Below are 24934 nucleotides of genomic sequence, written 5' to 3' on the forward strand. Positions count from 1 at the left end.
ACAAATGAGCTGCCTTTTCTTTACTGCACACCAAATGATCATCCTCTTTTCCTCTTAAGGAAGCTAGGATAAGGATACCTCACCTTTTGTGATGATCACATAAAAAGCTTAATACAAGATATGGAAAACAGTCCAAGGGCAGTGAACCATAGAAATATAGAATTTTCCAAAGAAAAACTTATGGAAAAATGTACAGAGTATAGGGTAGACAAAAGGGCAACATTCTCTGGAACTTTGGGTTCCTAAGTTCCTTGAACTTAAAGAAATAAAAGTAGTGAGAGTTTCAGACACAGGGATGTGGCCTTGGGAAACAACATTAGAGTTCAATTGGTATATCATTCACTCATCAATCATTCAACCAGCAAGCAATTATTGAATATCTTCTGCATGCATGGAACTGGGCTTGGGTGTGGAACTATAAAGACCAGAGACAAATAGTCCCTACCCTCTATGTTCTGTCTGGGCTAAGGAGGAGGAGACTGGCACAAACAACCTATGTCTCTATGAGCGTATATCAAGTACTTTCAAGAAAAATGCAATATAATTATGAGGGAAGATCACTATCAGCTGACTATCAAGAAAGACTTCCACTAAAGGTGGTACTTGAAATGAGGGAAACAAGGCATTTTAATGAGTAGAGATGAGGAGGAAGAATATGCCAGGAATAGGAATAGCCAGTGCAAAAGCATAAAGAAGGAACATGGGTACCATGTTGTAATGGTAATTTGAAGACCCTTTTTTGTATTGGCAAGTAAGCTGGTACTTAGCACTTAGTAACTAATCAAACCTCTGTGAAAGAAACAGAAGGTATGATTCCCTGTTCCTGATGTAACAGGAAGCTAATGCTGTGTGTATATAAGAAAAGCCTCAGAGAAGCACAGTCAGAATTTCTTGGGACAAGAATCTGGAGGCAGAGCAGCTACAGAAGAGAGAATTGAGAACTGAGCCAGAATTTCCTGACAAGTTGTGGTGGTGGAGCTTCTTCTGAACAGAAGCCCAGGAGCCCCCCCTACCCCACCCCAACCCACCCCACCCCCAGGCTGGATAAGGTGATTCTGATTTTTTTAACTAGCGGCAGAAGACTGAGGAAGCATGACCAGGATGCAGGGACTTTGTCTGTTTGTGGCTTGGTTGAGCCTTGAATTCCTGGGAGCAGAAATTGTGAAGTATTTGAGATGGATTGGACCCTGAGAACTTCAATGTGGAACAGGACCTACCTAGAGAACTGAACAAGGAACTGGGAGCTGCCTGACATTGAACCCAGGTGACATCTGGTGAATCCGGGTAGAATCTGGGACCATGGAAGGGGATCCAGGGAATCTGAGAACTGTCCCCAAGTCATGATAAAAAGACCTCTCCATGGGTACTGAGTAATGATGAAATTGTAGTTTAATAGTGACCTAGGGGCGGAAGTTTGTATATTTTCTCTTTTTTATTTGTTTTTTAAACATTTTATTTTAAAACTTTAAATTCCAGATTCTTTCCCTTCCTCCCTCATCACCCACCCTTACTGGGAAAATAGGCAATTCAATATAGTTAGTACCCCTATAGCTACGCAAAACATTTCCATAGCAGATATATTGTGAAAGACTGACTATATTTCCCTCTATCCTATCCCACCCCTCATTTGTTCTATTCTCTACATTGACCCTGTCCCTTTTCAAAAGTGTGTGCTTCTAAATTCCCTCTCTCTCCAAACCTGCCCTCCCCTCCATCATACCCCCCCCATTTCCTTCCCCCCTACTCTCCTGTAGGATATTTACCGTGTATGTCATTCCCTCCCTAAGCCAAATTCAATGAGAGTAAGGTTGACTCTTTTGCAGTTTGTGTATTTTCTAATGATTTTACTTGCTGATTAATGATACTTAACAATTGATTGCTGAATAAGTGACTGAGTTAATTTAGTGTGTCCCATGAATGGAAGACTTTGACTATTATACTTTCAGATGATTGTTCTTTGTTCTAAACATTGTGACCACTTTGGAGAAAACTATGTGGCCATTTTAATGATAAGCTGTTGTGAATACTATATTGTGATTTTCTGTGATAAGTTGTGATATTGTGAATGCTGTACCTTGATTTTGTGTGAATGATTTGCTTTGATTTGTTATGGAATAAATAGAGTGTTCACTATACTGGGCAATCAGAACCTTAAAAGCTGTTCACAGTAGCATTCTTCAGGAAAGCTGCTAATGCCTGGAGTTACACATGTATGAGGAATAGTAAGAAAGATGTAAAACTAGGATAGATAGATAGATAGATAGATAGATAGATAGATAGATAGATAGATAGATAGATAGATAGATAGATAGATAGATAGATACAATATTTATTGAGAGTTTACTATGTCGAGCACTGTGCTAAAGAATGGGAATACAACTATAAGCAAAAATAAAGATAACCTATGCCCTAAAGAAGCATATATCCTAATAGAAGAAGGCAAATACATGAGGGAATTGAAAAATAGTTGAAAGGAAAGCTGAAAAATTAGACCCTCAGAGAGTCAGGAGTTAGAAAACAGGTTAGAAATGAGTATAGTTGGCAGAAGTACTTCTGGACAGAGGCAGAGCTCACTACTTGGATGGCAGTGGGAGTTGAGGCATCACCAATATAAAAAAGCTACTGGGTAAAGGTAGAGAAGTAGTAAAGGGTGTTATAGGAAGTTTTAGTCATGAAAATGATCAAACATGGGGGCATCTGGGTGGCACAGTGAGTAAGAGCACTGGCCCCGGAGTCGGGAGGACCCGCGATCGGTTCAGGCCTCAGACACTTAACACCCAAGCAAAAAAACTGGCCGTGTAACCTTGGGCAAGTTACTTAACTCCAAATTCTTTTAAAAAAATGATCAAACATGATAAGGTGATGAGAAAATACAAGTTGTAACCACTCTTGTGTGTAACTAAAGTGACAACAGGAATAGGAGATTTGAGTTTTGGAGATTGAGAAATGAAGTTAGGGTATTTGAACAGACATCAGTAAGTATGATTAAGTTCTCTAATATAATGGCAGATGTTGATGAAGAGAGAAATTTAATGACCTAGGGACTGAATTCCTTGAAAAAGGAGAAAGATTTAGGACTGACACTTCCCTCTTGGATCTAGATTGTTTGATCACTATCACTCCCATTAGATTGCAAACTTATCTGTCTGTCATTTTTCCCCTTTGTATCCCCAGCACCTTGACATAATGCTTTGCACATAATAGGCACACAATGATTGTTGTTAATTTTAGAGAAATGAAAGATTAAAATGTTATATGTATATTATTTTATTATATAGTATTTTGTATATATAAATATAAATATGTATCATTATAAATACATATATAAATATGTAATAGAATATAAATATATAGTAATGCAGGATATATTATACAACATTATATATTATACATAAAAATATATTAAACATATGTAGAAGTATTTATATGTATATCCTAACATGTACTAACATACTAATATATTCAGATAGATGTTAAAATCACTTCAGTGATAGATTTTTTTTTTTAAAGCTAAGAGGTAGCATCAATTAAGGAATCATGTTTTGCTTACCTTATTCTACTACTAGAGAAAACCATATACTTCTACTATTTGTGGTGGTATGCTATACTGCCTGCTGAAGGTGGTGGGGTACTACTCACTCATCTCTACCCATGTGTGGACCAGCAACTTCTCTCCTTGATCATAACTTTCCCCATGCATGTCACACTAGCCAAAACAAGAAGAAGAAAAATGGCAGCAGCATATATGAATACCATCCCAGCTACCAGTCAAAGCCCTCACACCACTCCTGACTCATTGCCTACTAGAAGCCAGTATAGTCATTCACTTTTCCTATTCTGCAAAGTTGATTAAAAACAAACAAAATAACTTAAGTCTCTTCTACAATTCTGATATTGTAGAACCTCTATAATACTTTACAGAGTTTAAGTCTCTCTCTTTCTCCATGTCACAGGAAGCTTTCTCCCAAAGGACCACCTCTGCCTTGCATTTGAAGAAGGACCCACAGATTAGCAACTGTCAGTGGTTAACAGTGTACATTAGAAGTGCCAGTTTTAGGAAACAAAATAAAACAATGAGGAAAGGTATTTTTCCCAACTGATGTCATCTTATTCTACTTAAAAATACAGTCATGCATGTCCTGCACATGTCTCTCTCCTAGGAGGACTGCTAAATAAGTCTCTCTTCCCTTACAGAAGGGAGGCAACAATTCAGAGAGACTAGACTGGAACAAAGTCTACCTTTCAGAGAGGGCTCCTGGGCCAGGCTGTATCCAGTCAATCATTATCCTCTGCTTCTTCTGATTCCTTTGGGGAGCTGCTGTCACCATTTACATCATTCTCTGTGTCTCTTACTGAGTCTGACACAGATATTTGATGTTAACCCTGAATACTACCTTCTCAAATCCAAACAGTTTCAGGACCCAGGTCTGCTCAAGGGTCAGCACATCACCTTCTTTACGCTCCTGATAGTCAGAGATCAGGGTCACCACACATTTCTGAGGGCAGTGGGCAGATTGAGCTGTCTCAGGTGAGGCTCCATCAAGTGAGGGAACTGGTTCAGGGCTCCCTCATTTAGGATGATGGTGAATATCATTTATTTGTTAACAGTCCAGGTTTAATCCATTTCTATGTAATTAGTAAACCACTCATTCAATTCCTTCTTCATTCTGTTGTTGTACCGGAGACTGAGCTCACCCCTCACCTTCTTGCTCACCTCGGGCAGGGTATCCTTATACTCATAAGCAGAACCTTAGCCAAAGCCACTATTGTAAACTTCTCCTTGCTTTTCTTTTTTTTTTTTAAAGGGCCATCCCTTGACTCATTTTTTAAAGAAGTCTATTCACTGAATGGGTGTTGCCTCATTCAACATGAGAACCTGGAAAGACCTTAACTTAAAAGGGCCAAGGTTACCCACTGCACCCTGGGCCACCTCCAGTCATCCTGATCTGTAACTGGCCTCTGGACCCAGATGACTCTGGAGTAGAAAGTGAGACTGGTGATCTTGCACAGCCCACCCTCACTCAAATCCAATTCAATTGCAAGTCAGGATGTCATCTTCCTGATGCCATGATCCTCTCTGGGAACAAAGGACAAGCCACAGCCACAAAATCTTGCCAAGGACTATGCTTTCAACTTACTCCTGATAGCCTTCACTTCGCTGTTCCTCGTGTTTGCCACAGAGAAGGTGAAAAGGAATTTGTACATGTCCACAGGTTTTCGAAGGTCTCCTAGGTTTTGTTTGAATTCTAAGCCCTTCTTGGTGATCTTCATTAAGGAAACCTTATGATCATGTTTGGATTTATACATGAAGCTCCCAACACTGAAAAGGTAAATTTTTAAAGAAACAAATTAAGCATCCTACCCCATGGGACAGCTCCCTGAAATACATGTGCCTGTTTAGGGAACAAAAAGTGGAGTGGGAAGATATAAAATCCAGGAGCCTCCCTGTAGAACCTGAAGGACACTTTCTTGTTCTTTGTCCTGGAGTCCTGGTGCTTTATCTTCATAGCAATTTTTTTCTCTGCGACTTCTGTTGCCTGGCTCCTGCCTGCTCTTACTTTACAGGTGTCTTCTTGATTTATTTTTCTCCTGTCATTTGTTAGGAAGGGAGAGGCTAGCCTGGTAAGCAAAGTTGGTCCCTGCCAGTCCTATGGTCAGGACAAACTAGGGTTGTGATGAGGAGCTGGGGGGGGAGGGTTTCTGCTCCAAACCAGTGAGCAGCCATCTTCAGTATCCTGTATTCCTTAGCAGTGTCAAGAAAATGCTACATTTGGATAAAGCAATACTTTTTCAGATGTAAGGAAAAAAGCAGTTTTATGACTTTCTAATAGTACACATTGGAAATTACAAAAAGAATCTCACAATTGTAAGAAATCTCATGTCATCTAGTCTAATCTGTGCCTGAGTACACTGACAGTTTCTGGTAAATATTTAAGTTTTTTCAAGCATTCAATGTGTTTTATTGAGAAATTAATATCAACAACTGCAGATTATATTTTATTTTCCTTCCTTCTAGTATTTAAAAATCATCCAATGTCATTTACTCCTTACATAGCACAATGCATAAAATTGCAGACCAACTATTTTTTTCTTTAACTGACTGAAGTTACACAACAAGATAATTCAGGATATTCTTTTTTCTAAAAGGATGCTGAAGGTTTATTTTTCCTGATATCATAGCCATATTATATCCTTGAAGAAAAAAAATATAGAGGATGTGAATAGGTTAATATATTTCATTTAGAATTCTCATTTCAGAAGTTATTTTATAATAAGAAAATAGAAAAAAGACTCAATACATACAATTTCAATAGATTATGTACATTCAATATCATTAACCTCTATAACTAATATTAGCATTAAAGACATGAAAAATATAAGAAGTATTTTTTCCTAAATAAAGCTGAATGTTAAATTTAATATCTAATAACCGACACTAAAGTCAATTCACTTTTTGCTCATAACAGCACTCTTTTTTAAAGAAAACATTCCAAAGCCTATACTATCATAATCTATTTCATTTAATTGTTCTATTTACCCTTTAGAGTTTAGTTTATATATTTATACATAGACATGGTGAGAAGTGAGTATTTCTCTTTTGTATTTAATAATTAATTATTTGTATTAGGACCAAGATTTTTCCCTTTTTCAGCTTCCTCATCCAGAAACCAAGCAGTGTGGGAAATCTCTCTTAAAGATTTACCCAGGCCAAGATTTAAAGAAATTCTAACTTTGGGCTAATGGGTGCATTCCTGCTCATTGTGTTTGCTCCTACAGGTCTGGGGAAACTACTGATGATCCCTTTTGTCAGACAGGTGATATGGAAATTAATGTCTCTTTGAAAAAGATTTTGGTGACCTAAGTCTCTGTTCTCAAAAACCCCCATTGTAATATAATGGAACCTCTCGTTGTAATATACATTTTTTATTACTTGTTGACCAATCAGAGTTGATTAGCACCCCTAAGCAATTACCTACTCTGTAAAGGGCTTATAAACTGTAAACCCACAGCCAAAAGGGGTCTTTAGTTTAATAGAGATGGCCAAATGACCATCCTTTTATCAATAAATGTGCTGATCATATTAATAAAATGATTTAAGTTACCCAGAAATTTTGTCTTTTGGAATATACACACACAAATTGGGGATCTATAGGATATCAAGGGAATTTCCAGAGACTATTATTGCTTAATTGCTTCTATACACTATGGATGGACCACCAGGCCTGTATAAAGAGGAATGTGGGTATCTTGCCAGGGTTCTTGACCTAAGATACTTCTAGAAGAAAATAATAGATTCTATACTACAATAATTTAAAGAATATGGAAATGAAAAAAAACTTAAGAGAAAAATGATAGAACCATTGATGCAAAGCTTGAAGGGATTTCAGTGACCATCTAGCCCAATCATTTTGCAAATGAGGAAATTGAGACCCAGGCTGGTTAAGTGATTTACTATGAAACACACAAGTGGCAGACCGAAAATTTGAATTTAGGTCCTCTGAATGCAGACACAATGTTTTGTTTTGTTTTTTTCCTCTGTATGATCATGATATAGCATAATAATAGTGTTGTTGTTTTTTTTTTTTTAAAGAACACTAGATTCTACAGGCATTCTGACCAGTGCCTACCAGCTTAAGTCACAAGATCTCTGGGCCTTAGTTCCTTCATATGTAAAATCAGAGAATTGGATTAGGTCCTGTCCAACTCTAAATCTCTGGTCATAAGAAAGCAAATCAATTTTATATCCTGCCCCAAAAGTGCCATTTATTCTGTTTTATAAAAGGTATGTTACTGGTAGGCTACAGCAGATCGTGGTGGCATTCCTTTTTCCCCTCCAGCTTGTAAAACTTTATTTGATAAATGTAAAATGTTATATAATCATTGATTTCAAGTGGAAAGAGTGTGTTAAACCCTGATTTTACAGATGTGGAAACTGAGGCCCAGAAAGGGAAAATGATTTACCCATAGTCACATAGGCAGTGTGTAGGGAATGGTGTATATATAGAAACTCAGTGAAGGTAGTGATGTAATAATAATGATGTAATATAGGGAATGCCAAGTTGGACACTTTATAAACTTTTCTTTAAAAAATACTTTTCATTGATCCCCAACACCACTAACGGAGGCAGGGATTTAAGTGATTTCAATTAGATGCTTCAGAACGACATTATAATAAAATACTTAAGGAACCAAAAGGTTTCTATGAGAATTACCAAAAGTATCCTCTTTCTCTCTATAGAATTGTAAAGACTGTGTTTATAATAGAATATAGACCATCTCAGCTCTATTCCATCCTCCAATGCACTCAGGCCATTTTTCAAACAAATACTAATCCAAATGATTACATCTTCCTTCAACAGGCAATGTCAATAAGCTGGCTGTTTTTTATACACATTTTTCATGTTATGTAAGATAATGAAAGCTTATCACTTTCTTTCACTCAATCTTACCTTTCCAAAGTAGAGATAAGCCTTCACTTAAATCTGCTCCCAAACTGCACCCACTATGCTGATCAAAGGCAGATATAAGTAGTCTCTCTCAGAGCCAAGGGGACCAGGTTCAAGTAAAACATTTTCCATGTGACCATTGACATCTATCTGCATTCGTGCCAGAGGCTTCTTGCAAGAAATTTGAAATAGTATTCACTCGAAAATCCTCCTGGAAAATGTCAATGATCTACCTGATCGAGGTATATTCATAACTACATGATTCTCAATCTGTGGCAGTCATTTCAAGTACTTTAGAAACCTCATAAAAAAAAAGTCTGATGGGTTTTATGACCTAAAATCATACTTTTATTGCCCTTCTTCTCTCTCTACTTCCTGTGCAACCTCATTAACCACTAATCTGCCCGTACCAGACTGTGCCCTACAGGAACTTCTGCCCTGGGCCCTCCTTCAGTCCTAACTGATAATTCCCTTTCCCAGACAGCTATTTCAGGTAAGACTTAGCCATTCTTCACCTTGTCTCTCTTGGCTAGCCACTTTCTCCATAGACACCTTCTCTAGACTCCTCACTAATCCCTTTATTGATATGTATTTACTCTTTTATCACATACCTAGGCCCTCACTAGGAACCATGATTAAATCAACTCTGACATTATCCCTAGACAGAAGACATACTTCCATAATGAACAAATATCACATCCACATTCCACAGGGGTTATTTTTAGCCATTCTTCAATATATGGCCTTTCACTTTGTTAACTGTTTTCAAGATTGCATGGTATAGGATCTTTGTTCTAAAGGTTTTGACATAACCTTTAACTAAAAGCAATGAAATTCTGTCCTGATCATTGATATTATATCAAACTCAAAATAGGAAAGAGAATGTGACCTTACCCTAGCTAAACTACAAATAAATAATACTCAGATTCAATTGAAATTTCATCGAACCAAAGCCCTGAGAAACATTAGACCTCTGAAATTCAATGTGAATTAATTTGTTACCAACTTTGTACAAACAATGGAAATAAAAAGAGAAAAATAAAATAGGCTCTACTTTTTTTTTCAAAGATGGGAATGTTTATTCAGATCAGCAAACTCACATTCCTTGACCCTCAGGATTTGTGTGGGTCTTTTGAGGAAGAGGGGAAGAGTTGAGGTTTAAGGTTTAGGGGTGCGTGAGACCCCAGAATGCTAACACACTGGGTCCTGCTGAATGAATTCAACTCAAGTCTTCTCTCAGTCAAAAGAAAGCAAAGTTTATTAGAAGGTCACCATAATGGGTAGACTCTTAGAGCCTCGGAATCTGTGATGCTTGCATTGGACAAGCGGGCCAGTATCATCTGACACAGAGCAAGTCTGTACTAGATAATTCTCAGGTATTTTCTTTCATGGAGGCAAGATGAGGTCTTATATACAGAAAGGTTGTGGGAGGAGTCTATGGGTGGTCTAGAGGAGTTTGGGGAGGGTCTTCAGGAGTCAAATGAGGTCAGACTCAAGTGATGAGAGATTAAGGGTGAGAAATAGCTGGAGGTTACCTGGAGATGAGACAATGGAGGGAGGATCAAGGGTGGGGACTAGCTGGACAAATGGAGGGTTAGGCTAGTAACAGAGATTTGGGCCAAGCCACAAGCAAAGGCTTAGGGCCTCAGGCAAATGCCTCATTCCGGAAGATTCAAGAAGAGTTCAAGGGGGTTCCCAGAGCCTGTACCTCATCAGAAGGACAGAGGAGAGAGGAGAAGGCAAAGTCGACCCACCTCCCTGGATATCTCCTCTACCCCTCAACACTGTCTCAGGCTACTGGGTGAAGAGGGGAATAAGCAAGGGAATGCTGGGAAGGGAGGGACCAAGGGAAAAAGAGGCCCCTGCCAAGGAAATGCCTATCCAGATGTGTAGCTTTCAAAGTCTAGCTGTGGCCAGGATGGCAGAACCATAGTCCCCTCCCTATAAATTAAATCCCCCACAGTAGCAAGGCTAGGGGTTCGGGAGAGAGAAGGAAGAACAACCTTGTGGAAGAGAAATTGATCCCATGTTCATCTCCTTTCAAGGCAGTACCCCAAACCCTGGCCTAAAGAATGAATATATGGGTGCAAACTCCCAAATGATAAAATAAGCCAGGTGGGAGAATGAATAGAAATGTTGAAGGAGTCAAGTACTCCCCAATTTTGATCCAGAAGAGAGTATGGGGTGGTTGATCCAATTTGCTGATTTGAGTGACAGGGAATGTATTACAGAAAGTTCAAGGTAAGAAGGCACTGGCTCAGCACCTGTAGGCACAACAGGACAAGCAGTGCCACCAATGGGCAGGGAGTGGGAGGGAGAGGAAAAGTTGGGAACAGAAGGGACTTGAGAGTTCCACAGGCTTTCTGGAAATGTCACTGCTAGAAATATATTGACCATTCAAAGGAATGTAAGGAAGAGTGGTGATCAAAGGATCTGGGTGGCATCCCATATCCAGTCATGCCTGCCTGAGAGGCCCCAGGGTTGGTGCCCATCTGCAGCCCCATGACATTCTTGCCCTCCTGCGGTTGGTTATCTGTGAAATTTTGGGATTCTCCTTGGACTTCTTAGGGAACCAGTTAGGATCTCCAGAGAAGAACCCATCATCCCGAGCCACCGCCAGCCCACCCAGGTTCATCAGCATCTGCTGAACATATGCCACATTCTTCCCTTCCCAGAGGTCCACAGTTTGGAAGATATCAGTGACAGTGATGCCTTAGCACTCTGCCACCTGTAGGAACTGAGAAATCCGTTCCATCTCTTTGAAGGCCATGCCGGAAGCCCGGATCTTCTTTACTGGGCCCTGGCCTTCAGGGTATAGCCCAGTGATGAGCTCACACAGCACCGTGCCATCTTTGAGACAGTTTTAGACATTCTCATGCCCAGGCTGGGGCCGCCCGACATCCCTGTGGCTCTGTATGGTACTCCACTGAATGAGAATCTGCTGCAGATAAGCATCAGGCTGCTTCTCAGATTTATGCTGTACCTCCTGGCTCATTCCATAAGCAGGTCCCCCTTTTGGCCATTCTGAGATGGTGATGCAGGTATGTTTACCACAAGATGGTGGATGGAAAACTGGGTGGGCTGGGGCGCAGTGCTCAATGAGTCTCTAGACCCTATTTTTGAGAAGCTTACATTTGGTTTCACATACTATCTCCAAAATAAATAGTATGGGTACAATAGAAATAATGTTATTAAAGTATGATTTTTTAAAAGTCCTTTCAAAATCCAAACTCCTAGGATCACAAATTTAAAGCAGAGATACTTGAGCTCACCTACTTAAATGTCATCATTTTACAAATGAAGAAATTAAGGCCTACTGTGGTGAAATGACTTGCTCATAATCACATAATAAGTTATAGAGGTAGGATTTGAACCTAGGTCTTCTAATCTCCAAGTCTAACATATTCTCTACTTCTCTGCCCATGGCAAGAAGCTATCAGCTGAGAAATCTAAGGAGCAACTTTGGCCAGGAACATATAGGAGGTGATGAGTAGAAATGTAGAAAGCATATGGTGAAAGTGAAAGGGTGGAGATTTGTTATTATTTGTGATGGGTCAAGGTGGAAAAGGGTAGTTGGGTAGTGCAGATGCTGTGAAGGTATCAGAGAGTCAGTGGACATACAGTAAATGAGGAAATGTATTATTTTGAATTTTTTTTTTGCCCTTAGACATGATTTCACCCAAAATTTAGATCAATGTAAATTAATTGCTACAAGAAGAGCCTGGCAAGTTCATTAGCAAACATTAGGACTTATTTGTCAAGTAATGAGATATCTGCCAAAGATAATACTAGTTTAGAATATGAACTGCAAAATCTTACAAATGTAGTAAATGATTGCGAATGATATTTCTTTATAATACAGAAAAAAGCAAGATAAAAGTGGTATAAAGAAAGCTTGGAAAGATACTCAACTAAATAAAGTCTCCCCAAGGACATTAAGGTATGGAAATGAGGATTGGAAATGACAAACAACTTAAAAATGGGAAACATCTGTTAGAACTGTCACAAGAAAAACCTTTCTTCATTACACAGTTCAAATACCCCACTTAAATCCTAACATCACAGTCCTTTGGATGCTTATAGAGAAAGTAGAAATTACACTACAGATTACAAAGACAGAAAAAGAAGCTATGTTAAATCAATTGTATGTAGAGGAGATTTTTGCTGGAAATGAAGCAATTAAGAGAGCATTAAGGAACCAATTTAACAAGGTATCTAAAGTAGAGGAATATACTAGTCTTGGAAAAACAATTATACCTTATTGATCATATATGTGTGTATACATATACATACACACATACGTGTATAAATATCCACACATGTATAGATATGCTTGTGTATATGTGTGTATAACATGTGTATACACATTTTATATACACATAGATATATATGTGTATACATGCATGCATACATACACAAGCAATTGCTACCAGTCTATGCTTGCTGTACCATCTATACAAAATTTTCATGAGGATAATTAATATATGAACCCTCACAGTATTATAAGGAGCAAGCAGCCTTTTACAGACAATATTTAATAGACTGCATCTCACAATTCATTAAAAGATGTGAAGAACATGAGATCACATTGAACTTATTGTTGTTCATAAAATAATCTTACAGCTAGGTAAATCAGCATGCACCTTTATATGACAAGGTGTTTCCCATCCATACATATATCAAGATAATTCAGGATTCCTTGGAAGATGTAATTAAAAAAAAAAGAACCCCATTCAATTATCTTCTTATAATAAGCATCAGGGGATGAATAAAAGAGGGAGATGCATGCTCACCAACAGCATTTGCAATTCTAATAGAGAAAATTGAGCACAAAATCCAGGTCAAGGAGTCACTGTGGATATTGAGGCTGTGTATTTAGAGGACCGTGTTTTGATTGCATTCAGCTGCATGACATTTCAGAGACTCCTGAAAGATATTTTTAAGCATGTAAAGAGTTTTGGCTTCTCTATCCACACATGAAAGAACAAGTGGATGAAGAACATCCAAATTAAAATATGAATCTGAATTAATACCCCCTAGAGTAAAGGTCTGGTGTCCACAGATCTCCAAGATGTCTCTGGATAGATTTCAAGGACCTAGTAGCCTGCAATGGTAATGTAATTTGAATTTGAAGATCGCTTTGTATTGTCAAAGATAACAGGTCCTTAGCACTTAGTAATTAATCAAGCCTCTGTTTAAAAAAAAAAAAAACAGAAGGTATGAGTCACTGTTGCTGATGTAACAGGAAGGGGTTGATTGAAACAGGAAGGAGCTAATGCCAGGTGTGTATATAAGGAGAAACCCCTGCTGAGTCAGACAGATCTTCTTGGAGCAAGCTTTGTGGAGGCAGAAGCTGCTGCCACCAGGGAAGCTGAGGAGGAAAGGCCACACAGGCTGGAGAGAATTATTTTGATTTTGGGAACTTGGATGAAGTAATTTTGATTCTGGGAACCAGCTGAAACTTCTGCTGAGTCCTAGGGCCAGCCAGAGCTGCTGACGCTGTTGAGGATTTCCAAGGGCGAGCCAGAGCTGCCAAGGAATGAGGAAGCATGACTGTGATGCTGGTACTTTGTATGAACCTGTTTGTGGCTTTGTTGAGTCTTCACTTCCCAGAACGAAGACTGGGAAGGATTTAAGGTGAACTGGACATTGTGGGCTGCAGCATGGAACAGGAAGTGCTTGGAGAGCTGGACAAGGACCTGCGAGCTATCTGCCTTTGAATCCAGGTAACAGTTTGGTGAATCCAGGTAGGATCTGGGACCATGGAAGAGGATCCAGGGTATCTGAGAGAGACCACCCCAAGTCAAGCTGAAAGAAGACTTTACATGGATACTGTGTACTGACTGAGAAATTGTAATTTACTAGTTACCTAGGGGTAGAGGGCCTGTGTATTTTCTGATGATTGAATAGTGAGTGATGAAGAATGATTAATTGACTGAGTTGATTGAATGATGGATTGACTAAATGATTGTACTTAGTGACTGATGACTGAATAAGTGACTGATTTGTAACTTAGTGTGCCCCATGAGTGGAGAACTTTGACTATTGTATTTTGTGACCCTTAAGGAGGCAATCCTCCTTAAGGATGATTGACTGATTGATTGAGTTACTAAATGATTGTTCTTTGTTCAAAATTTTGTGACCACTGTGGTGAAAACTATGTGGCCATCTTAGTGATAAACTTTTTGAATGCTGTATTTTGATTTTCTGTGATAAGCTGTAATATTGTGAATGCTGTACTTTGATTTTCTGTCAATGTTTGACTCTGATTTGTATTGAATAAACAGAGTGTTCACTATACTATGTAATCAGAACCCTTAAAGCTAAAGCTGTTCACAGCAGCCATCCTCTGGAAAGCTGCTTGTGCATGGCTTTACATAGACTTCGATGTGGAAGAAAAATATCTTTACTTGCACTAACCTCTAACTGAAATTTAGCATATCTTTTAATTATTTGAAAGCATTAGTCTGGTTAAAGCTATCTATAATAATATGAAAAAATGCTCTAATTCCCTACTGATTAGAGAAATGCAAAGCAAAACAACTCTGAGGTACCACATCACACTTATCAGATTAGCAAACATGGAAAAACAGGAAAATGATAAATGTTGGAGACGTGGGAAAGTTGGAACACTAATTCATTGTTGGTGGAACTGAGCTGATATATGCCCAAAGGGCTACAATAATGCGCATACCCTTTAACCCAGTAATCCCACTTCTAGGGCTATATCCCAAAGCAATCATAAAAATGGGAAAAAGACTCACATGTACAAAAATATTTATGGCAACTTTTTGTGGTGGTCAGGAACTGGAAATTGAGGGAAGCCCATCAGCTGGGGAATGGCTAAACAGGTTGTGGTATATGAATGTAATGGAATACTATAGTGCTATAAGAAATGATGAACAGGGGGCAGCTTGGTGGCGCAGTGAATAGAGCACTGGCTCTGAAGTCAGAAGGACCTAAGTTTAAATCCGGCCTCCGACACTTAACACATAAACTAGCCGTGTGACCTTGGGCAAGTCACTTAACCCCAAATGCCCTCCAAAAAGCAAAAAAAAAGAAATGATGAACAGGCAGACTTCAGAGAAACCTAGAAAGATTTATATGAACTGATTCTGAGTGAGGGGAGCAAAATCAGGAGTACATTGTATACAGTAACAGCCACAGTTTGTGAGGACTAATTGTGATAGCCTTAGGCCTTCTCGACATTGCAAGGACCTAAGACAATTCCAAAGGACACATGATGAAAAATGCCAGTCACATCCAGAGAAAGAACTATGGCGTCAGAATGAGGAATAAAGCAGACTATTTTATTTTTTCTTTTTTTTTATTTCTCATGTTTTTTCCCATTTGTTATAATTCTTCTATGCAACATGACTAATGTGAAAATGTGTTTTATAGGAATTTACGTGTAGAGCCCATATTAGATTACCATCCCTCTTGAGGAAGGAGGAGGTAAGGAGGGGGAGAAAATTGAAAACTTATAGAAGTGAATTTTGAAAACTAAAAATAAATTATTTAATTAAAAATAAAAAAGAACAGTCTGAGAGAGGGACTAAAGTCTACCATGGAATGACAAAAGTACACGTACACAGGTATGTGCAAGCTTGCTTCACAGGTGTGTGCACATTTGCATGCATACACACACACATACTTATTTAACAAAACTTTTCCAACAGTATGTATATCTAGGAGAGAATACAGATGAATTGTAAACTAAGCCCATAATTGAAAGGGAAGAAAAAAGGACAGGATTACTTTGGGAAAATTGAAAAACACTTTTATTAACTGCAAACTTCCCAAAAGAAAAAAGATTCATAGTTTCTTTTTTTTTTTTTTTGGTTTTGGTTTTGGTTTTTTTGTCTTTTGGAGGGCAGTTGGGGTTAAGTAACTTGCCCAAGGTTACATGGCTAGTTTTTTTGTGTGGGTGTTAAGTGTCTGAGGCTGGAACCGAACTCGGGTCCTCCTAACTCCGGGGCCGGCGCTTTACTCACTGTGCCACCTAGCCACAAAGGTTCATAGTTTCAACAGAAATTTTTTTTTTTACTAATATTGGTGTTATGAAATAAGACCTAGATAGAGGTGTCAAACCCATTCAGAGCTTACACCCAATCCAGCTAGATTGGGGAGACAATTAAGAACATAAATAAAAATTATACAGCACAGCTATGTTAATTTGTGATTTTCTAAGTCACTATGTGGTGACTCATTCAGCGCTTACACCCAATGCAGCTAGATTAAAATGCAGGGAGACAATTAAGAACATAAATACAAATTATACAGCACAGCTTTTTAATTTGTGATTTTCTAAGTCACTATATGGACCACAAGGATCTGTTTCTGTATTTTTTTTTAAGATGACATAAAAGACACCACTGCCTCAAAAGAAATAAAGATTAGCATCACGGAGAGAGTGGAGAAGTGCTTGTGGGGTATGATCAGGCTACAAGCTATAACTGGTGAACAAAGAACAGAAATGAAGGAGGTCACTTAAGAAACTATGTGAGAAAGAAAATTTAAGTTATATTGTAAGAGCAAGGATGGACAGAAAAATCGTCGAGGCATTCCACTGGTTTCCTCTCAATATCAAGAGAAATGGAGGATTGCCCAGAGTATGTTGGGTTTTAGAACCCTTATCAGTGAAGTCATGGATCCATTTAAAATCCCTCACTTTTGTTTGATTTCAATTATTTTGATGCTTTCATAACAAAATGCTTTGATGGTGGATTGGTTGTTTTAAACAATGGAAACCAATCCAACCTAAGCATAGTAAAAAGTAAGGTAACATCTTACAGTGCATTAACAAAGCCATTCACATCAGAAACTTTTCCAAACTTGGATCAGTAGGGCTAGACTTCCTTATTTTTTCTTTACTGAAGAATGACAAAGCCTCAATAAAACTATATTCAATTTATTAGCTCAACTCCATGGAGATATTACAGAGATCTGGCTCTTAGAAAAGCCTAAAGTGAAAAATCCAACTCATTTTTGCCACTCTATTACACTACTTGGTCATAACTGGTATTGATAATGGTAGTTGGGATAAGATGGCTCTCTTACCAATGGCCACTATGTTCCCCCCTGAAAAGGGGGGGAAAACACTTAAAATTCCTTTATTATTTGTTTGACTTTTTTTTCTCATCAGATAGGTTTACTGCTCAATACTCCTTATACTAACCTCTAAAAAGACCTCTCTATTTCCCAAATTTCTATTTTACCTTTGAATGTCTGTCATTGCTAAGCATAGACATTCCACAAATGTTTTAAACTCAGCTGAAAAGCAATAACATACATCCGTCTAGAGGACACTATTGTCATTATTGATGTAAGAAACCAAGTTTGACGTGTTGTTGTTGCTGCTGTTTTCCACTATTCATGTATAAAAGGAGAAGCTTAATAAATTAAATTAATATCTTGCATATGTACAGGATTTTAGGACTTTAGAGAACCAAAGTGATAGGAAGCAGAGACCTGCATCCATTTGCAGATTTGTGAATTCCATGTAGCATTCAAAACTTTTTGAGGAGGTTTAACAATCATCAAAAATATACAGTAAGAAAAATTTCCACTAAAATGATTATGACAAATTGCTGACTATCTCTGGGCTATAATAAGGCAATTTAAGGTTTATGACCAATCTAATTGCCAAAATATTTAAAATAGAAATTTAAATGACTGACAACTATTTGATTCAGGATAAGTCCTATAGTTCAAGAATGATTTAATAATGATTCCCAATTTTATAAGTCAAGATTTAATTATATAAGTGATTTCAAGTCATATTTTTATGACTACCCTAAGGACATAGATGAATAAGAATATAAAGGGTATATAAGATAGTCAGATACATCCTTCTTACAAGTCTTGAGTGTAGAGCAAATGAAATGTCATTTATTTCCACTTTCTAGGTTGACTTAGTTACATAGATTTCCTCTGTATCTAAAGTAGAGATTGTTTTTATTATGCATACATCATACTTTGCTCCAATTAAAAAGGTAGGATGAAGGGAGATATGGAAAGACAGATATATTAACAGACATAGAGACATGCAACCTTAGACACTTAAATGTACCATCTGGGTCAAGTAAATTAATCTCTACTTGCCTCAGTTACTTCAACTGTAAAATTAAGACAATAATAGCACCTCCCCCAGCCTGGGTTATTTTGAAGATCAAATGAGATAACATATATGAAAGTACTTGAAATGTAGTAGGCACTGTATAAATGTCAGTTATTATTATCATTACCCTATAATTAACAAGAGTTTACAGTTGTGAATACTTTAAAAGTGAGATCATTTGAGTAAAGTGCTCTACAAACATTAAAGTGGTGCAAAAATACCAGATTATTAATTGTGCTATTAGGATGAGGATGAGAATTTTCTGACAACTCTACACTTACCTCTTCCTCTCTCTGTCCATCTTCCAACCCTTTCCACTCACCATATATAGAATCATAGAAATGGGGCAGCTAGGTGGTGCAGTGAATAGAGCACCAACCCAGAAGTAAGGAGGACCTGAGTTCAAATCCGGGCTCAGACACTTAACACAAAACTAGCCGTGTGACCTTGGGCAAGTCACTTAACCCCAAATTCCCTCCAAAAAAAAAATTCATAAAATCACAGAATTTCAGGGGATGAATAAAACTCAGTGGACAGATAGTCCAGTCCATAACCATAAAATAATTGGCTTTGCAATATACCTAACATCATCTGATCTTTCCTTGAAGACTATTAAAGGAAAGGAACTCACAGCCCTTTCCACATTTGGATATCTGCTATTATTATGAAGCTTTTTTATTATAGCAAGCCTGAATTTACCTCTTTGAAACATCTGTTGATTCAGTTATTGAATACCTACTATGTGATTTGCACTGTGTCCCTAGTCCTGCCTCCACAAAAGCTTTGCTCTGATGCTTCTTTGAGCATGGAGGTTATTATGCTGGTTAGTGTATTCTGTGTGAGTAAAGCACAAACTTTTTGACAGGGTGTAACAATCTAGAAAGGCTTCTTTAACCAGCAGGTTTTTGCTAGCCACTCTTCAGGAAAGTTTGGTGTCATAGAGGGTGGAATGCTGCACTTGGAGTCAAGAAGATGATAGATATTCCCAAGATCATTCATCTTCTCATCCCTGGTTCTCCTGTCAGTGAGAGGGACTGTCATATACATATCCCTCCTCAGTTAACAGTGTTTTTCTATTCATCCTTAGGTAGAGGAAAAATAGGTGCAACCGTCAGCCCCAGAAAGTGGAAACCTACCCTTACCATACTTCCCTATTGCCCCAAATGGCAGGAAATTATAAGTAACATTACAGCACAAAACGGTGAAAAATTGTTGCGGATAAATATTTAGAATGAATGGCATGAGAACAAAGTAATAAATAATGAGCATTTAAAAACAAAATTTGAAGTAAAAAAGATACAAACAATAACCCTTTCACCAGTATATTAATATTGATCTACTATTGAAACCACCACATAATACTATACAATTGTAATACTATACAGCCTGATGTATTTATTAGAAGAAATGAAAATGACCTTCCCAAAGCTGAAATTTTAAAGGACGAATGAACAATATTTACCACAAAGAGAAGAAATCAATGCTGAAGATGACAAATTTGAACATATCTAAATTAAGGGTACTTCAAAGAGGGAAAGATACAAATAAGTGGGGGTAGGAGAATTAAAAAAAAAACATAACCCAGGGGAAGACACTGTTACATATACATTGAAATTCATGGAACAAGAGTAGGAAATGAAAGAATTCAGAAGTTCCATGATGGCAATGCTTTCTTCAGTTAGAAGTTAGCATATCCTAGAACTACCAAGCATCAAAGGACTATCCCCCCCCCACCACCACTACACACACACACACACACACACTGAAATTGACTATGTTTTAAGTCAATAATGACTAGTTGCTAATATAGAAGACACTCTTGACATTTATACAAAAAATAGAGTGATAAGATAAGAAAACATCCACAATTACCAACACCTATATCTACTTCTTTATTCTACAGAACCTTTATGAGAATTATCTACTCATGTATCAAGGGTAATTGAAAAAAATGAGAAAGGAATAGGTAGACCTAAAGGTTTCTTTATAGCATGGTATCTCTCCCAGTCCTGTGTTAAGATCATAGAAGACTCCTTAATAGATGCCACCAAAAATAACCCTGCAATGATACTCTCATCATTCCTATTTAGTGAGGCATAAAACCAAAGGACATGTATTCACCAAGGGCCTATGTTCATCATTGTGATGAAAGATATCATGGGTTGAGTCCAAGTGGAACAGAGCCTGCTCTTGCTCAGAGATGACAACTGGCTGATTGAATTAAGCCAGTACATCAGGAGAACTCCTTGGAGATCCATGACAACTCAAAAGATATGTGTCAGGATTCACATAGGACAAAAATAACAAAGGAATGACAAATGTCTATTTTCCAGACCCACAGATGTCTGGCTGTCAGTTGAGTCAACCCATTGAAGCAGCCTCTCCTCAACTTGGTCTCTCTGAATGATACCCTGTGTAAACAGGATTGGTATTCCAAATCTACCATAAGTAAGACCAAAAATTTAATAGGAGTAAGAGAACAAGATGTTTTGTAATTAGAAAATAGTGCAGGTTTTCTTTTTCTTTTTGTTGGTGGGGGTAAATCTCAATCTGTACTTTGATTAATGCAAAAATATCTCTTTAACACCAATATTCTCCTAATGATGGATGCAGATCATGGTCAATCACAGTTTCTAAGGTTTCAGAATTGCAGATGACCCAAAAAACAGTGGGCAAATACATGGGGGTTGAATAGGCTGCAGCATAGAACCAACAATGATTTATGCAATTTGTGAGATATTATCTAGGAAATGTATGAGCAGGAAAGGAGGTAGGCCAATGAGAACAAAATTTGACAGTAGGATAATTGAAATATTACACTGGTACCCATAACATGTTGAAAGGCTTCCAGTGATAAACTTACCCATAAAACAGAAGCAAAAAGCACATAGATTAAAAACCAGAATCCAATAATACATTATTTGCAAGAAACACACTTGGAACAGAAAGACACAGTGAAAATAAGGTACTGGAGAAAAAAAAATGGGGACAAGGAACAACTGTGTTTCAGTTGAGTAAAAAAAAAGGAAGGCATAAAATTAAAACAACTCTGAGGTACCACATCACACCTATCAGATTATCTAACAAGGCCAAAGAGGAAAATGATAAATGATAGAGAGGTGGGAAAATTAGAACATTATGCATTGTTGGTGGAGATGTGAGCTAATCCATCCATTCTGGAGAGCTATTTGGAACTATGCCCAAAGGGTCAAACCCTTTGACCCAGTAATACCACTTCTAAATCTGTATCCCAAAGAGATCATAAAAATGGGAAAAGCACCCACATGAACAAAATATTTATAGCAGCTCTTTTTGTGGTGGCCAAAAATTGGAAACTAAGAGGATGTCTATCAATCAACGAATGACTGAACAAGTTGTGGTATATTAATGCAATGGAATACTATTGTTTCATAAGAAATGATGAGCAGGTGTACTTCAGAAGAACCTGAAAAGACATGAACTGGTGCTGAATGAAGTGAGTAGAACATGCAGCAACATTGTGTGATGACCAATTTTTTTTTTTTTTAAGCATTTGGGGTTAAGTAACTTGCCCAAGGATACACAGTCAGTTCTTTTTTGTGTGGGTGTTAAGTATCTGAGGCCAGAACCGATCCCGGGTCCTCCAGACTCTAGGGCCTAGGGCCGGAGCTCTTACTGCACCACCTAGCCGCCCCAATTACCAATTTTAATGGACTTTTTTTTTTTTTTTTCCGTAGAAAAAAGCTTCTTTATTTCAAATGGGGCCGTGCTCCCTGGCTGATGCCGGGTTGCCAGGAGACAGCACCTGGTTTAAGAAACACGGGAGCCTGCATACAGGTATGCTGCCACTCCTTACCTTTAAGAATCTTAAAGGGTTGGTGCCCTGGTGCAGCAGGCAAATCAGAAAATCCTGAAAGGTAGTCGCAAAATAGCATGTCTTTGCCTGTAAAAGCCTCTTAAAGGAGAGGTGGACCAAGTGCAACTGAAGGGGCTGAGGGGAGGCTGAAATGTAACGTGAAAAAGTCTCAAGGGGGATCTTCAGCCTTCAAGAATCTCTGGAAGACTTAGCCATACTGAGGACAAAAGCGTCAAATCCTGCGAATAATCTCAACTGAGCACTTCCAAGCCTCGCTTCTAGGAGCCTTCGGAAGGACAACGCGGTCAAGCACGGCCCCAAATATCAATCACAATAATAACAGGAATAATAATCTCAAACAAATCCCTCTCCTTCCCTCCCCTGGCCCACGTGTCAGTGTCCTTGCCTTTAAGGTGCCCTTAAAGGGGCAGGCACCCAGGTCGGAGAGTCCCTACTCATCATCCCCCGGCGGCAGGAGACCGGACCACGTCTCCAGGTAGCCCAGCCTTGCTCAGACCCGGGGAATCCTGGGAGTTTTGGGTTTCCTAGACGGGTCTCCTCGGCGGACACCGAGGGGAGGGGCGCAGGAAGGGGCAGTGACCATGGCAACCGCGGCGACCATGGCGATAGTCCGGGCCGGGATTTCCCTCAGAGCATGGAGGGGTCGTGGCACAACTTGGAGCGCTGCTTAAAGAACTTGGAGTGGCGGGGCACTAGGTTGGGCAGCACGCGCTTGGCCTTCTTGGTGAGGCTTTGGCGGCGCGCGGGCGGTGGCGGGGCTGCGACTGCGGCTGCGCGGCGCCGTCGGGGCCCTCTGGGTTGGCTCCGGCTGCAGCGCAGGCGGATCTGGCGCACAGCGCCCTCGAACAGCTCCCGCGTGTTGTGGTGCCGCACGGCTGACGTCTCGATGTGCTTGCAGCGCAGCATCCCCGCCAGATGGCGGCCCTCTTCGAGTGAGACTTCCCAGGAACGAGCAAGGTCACTCTTGTTGCCCACTAGGATGATGGGAAGATCATGGGACGCCCAGCCCGAAGCCGAAGCAATGTCTCAAGCACTTTGGAGAAGCTCCTTCGGTCAGTGACAGAGAAGACAATGAGGAAGGCATCCCCGTCTGACGGCAGTGTTCCCTGAGCCAGCTACCTGCCTCTCCCTGCTCCCAGATGTCATGCACCACCAATGTCACCTCTTCTTTATCCACTATGATCGGTCTTTCATAGGTGCCCTCTGTATTCTCAGGCTCATGGGCATTGGCATCTTGGAGCCCTCCGAAAGTGCCTGCCAGGGCACTTTTTCCCACGCTGCTCTCATCCAGAAGCATCACCTTGAAGACACCACCCTTCCCAGCTGGCGTTGCCTCCCCTGAACCCAAAGTCAGAGGAGCCAGAGGGTGAGGCTTGGGGTGGTCGGTCCAACTCATCCACTGCCTGGGCCCGTCTCAGCTGGTGTTTGTAGGGCACAGGCATGCTGCCTCTCTGTCAGGGAGCGCCCCCAGCTGGGGACAGCCCAGTCCGTTCCAAGCCTGCTAGTGTTTGTCTCTCATTCAGTGCTGTGGCATCTGGTGTTGGTATCACTGGGGAAGAAGCCCCACCGTCTGATGGACAGAGGGCTGCAGCAGTGTCCTGTATCCGTCTCCATATCTGTGTCCGTGTCCGCGTGCATCTCTGTTCTGTGTGCAGCAGTATTGGCTCTCTGAAATCTTTCTCTCACTCCGATAGACTTAACTATTCTCAGCAATGCAAGGATTTAAGACAATTCCAAAAGATTCAAGATGGAATATGCTATCCACATTCAGAAAAGAAGTATGGAATCTGAATGCAGGTTGAAGCATAGTATTTGCTCTTTTTTTGTTTGTTTCTTCTTTCTTGTGTTTTTATTTTAATTTGGTTCTAATTCTTTTTACAACATGACTAATGTGGAAGAATGTTTAATATGATTTGTATGTGTATAGCTTATATCAAATTTCATGCTGTCTTCAGGAGGAGGTGATAGAGGGGAGGGGGAGAAATTTGGAGCTCAAAATCTTATAAAAGTGGGGTGATTAGGTGGCACAGTGAATAGAGCACTGGCCCTGGAGTCAGGAGAACTTGAGTTAAAATCCAGCCTCAGACACTTACACACACAAACACAAACACAAAAATGCAAACTAGTTGTGTGACCTTGGGCAAGTCACTTAACTCCAACTGCCCTGGCCTCCCCATTCCAAAAAGGAAAATGTGTGTGTGTGTGTGTGTGTGTGTGTGTGTGTGAATGTTGAAAACTAAAAACAAAATTTTTTTTTTAAAGGCAGGCATAGTAATCATAAACTCAGACAAAGCAAAAATAGAAATAGGTCTAATTAAAAGTGATCATTATGGAAACTACATTTTATTAAAAGGTATCATAGATAAGGAACAGTATTGATACTAAACGTATATGCACCAAATGGCAGAGCATTCAAATTATTAAAGATACAAACAAAATTAATGCATCAAAAATTAGAAGAAAAGCAGGAAAGTGGAAAAAAATTTCCAATAAAGGCCTCATTTCTCAAAT

At 39.2% G+C, this 24934-nt stretch overlaps 2 pseudogenes; both read right to left on the minus strand.

Moving 5' to 3' along the window:
- Positions 1 to 10741: 10741 nt before the first annotated feature.
- On the minus strand, positions 10742 to 22481 carry LOC138174210 (transgelin-2 pseudogene; annotated as a pseudogene).
- A 569-nt stretch (positions 22482 to 23050) lies between these two features.
- Positions 23051 to 24438, minus strand: LOC138174270 (GTP-binding protein REM 2 pseudogene; annotated as a pseudogene).
- Between the last annotated feature and the right edge of the window lie 496 nt (positions 24439 to 24934).

This window comes from Petaurus breviceps, unplaced genomic scaffold, assembly GCF_028583685.1.
Source record: "Petaurus breviceps papuanus isolate PSGF00001 unplaced genomic scaffold, PetGlider_PUasm1.0 688, whole genome shotgun sequence".
NCBI lineage: Eukaryota > Metazoa > Chordata > Mammalia > Diprotodontia > Petauridae > Petaurus > Petaurus breviceps.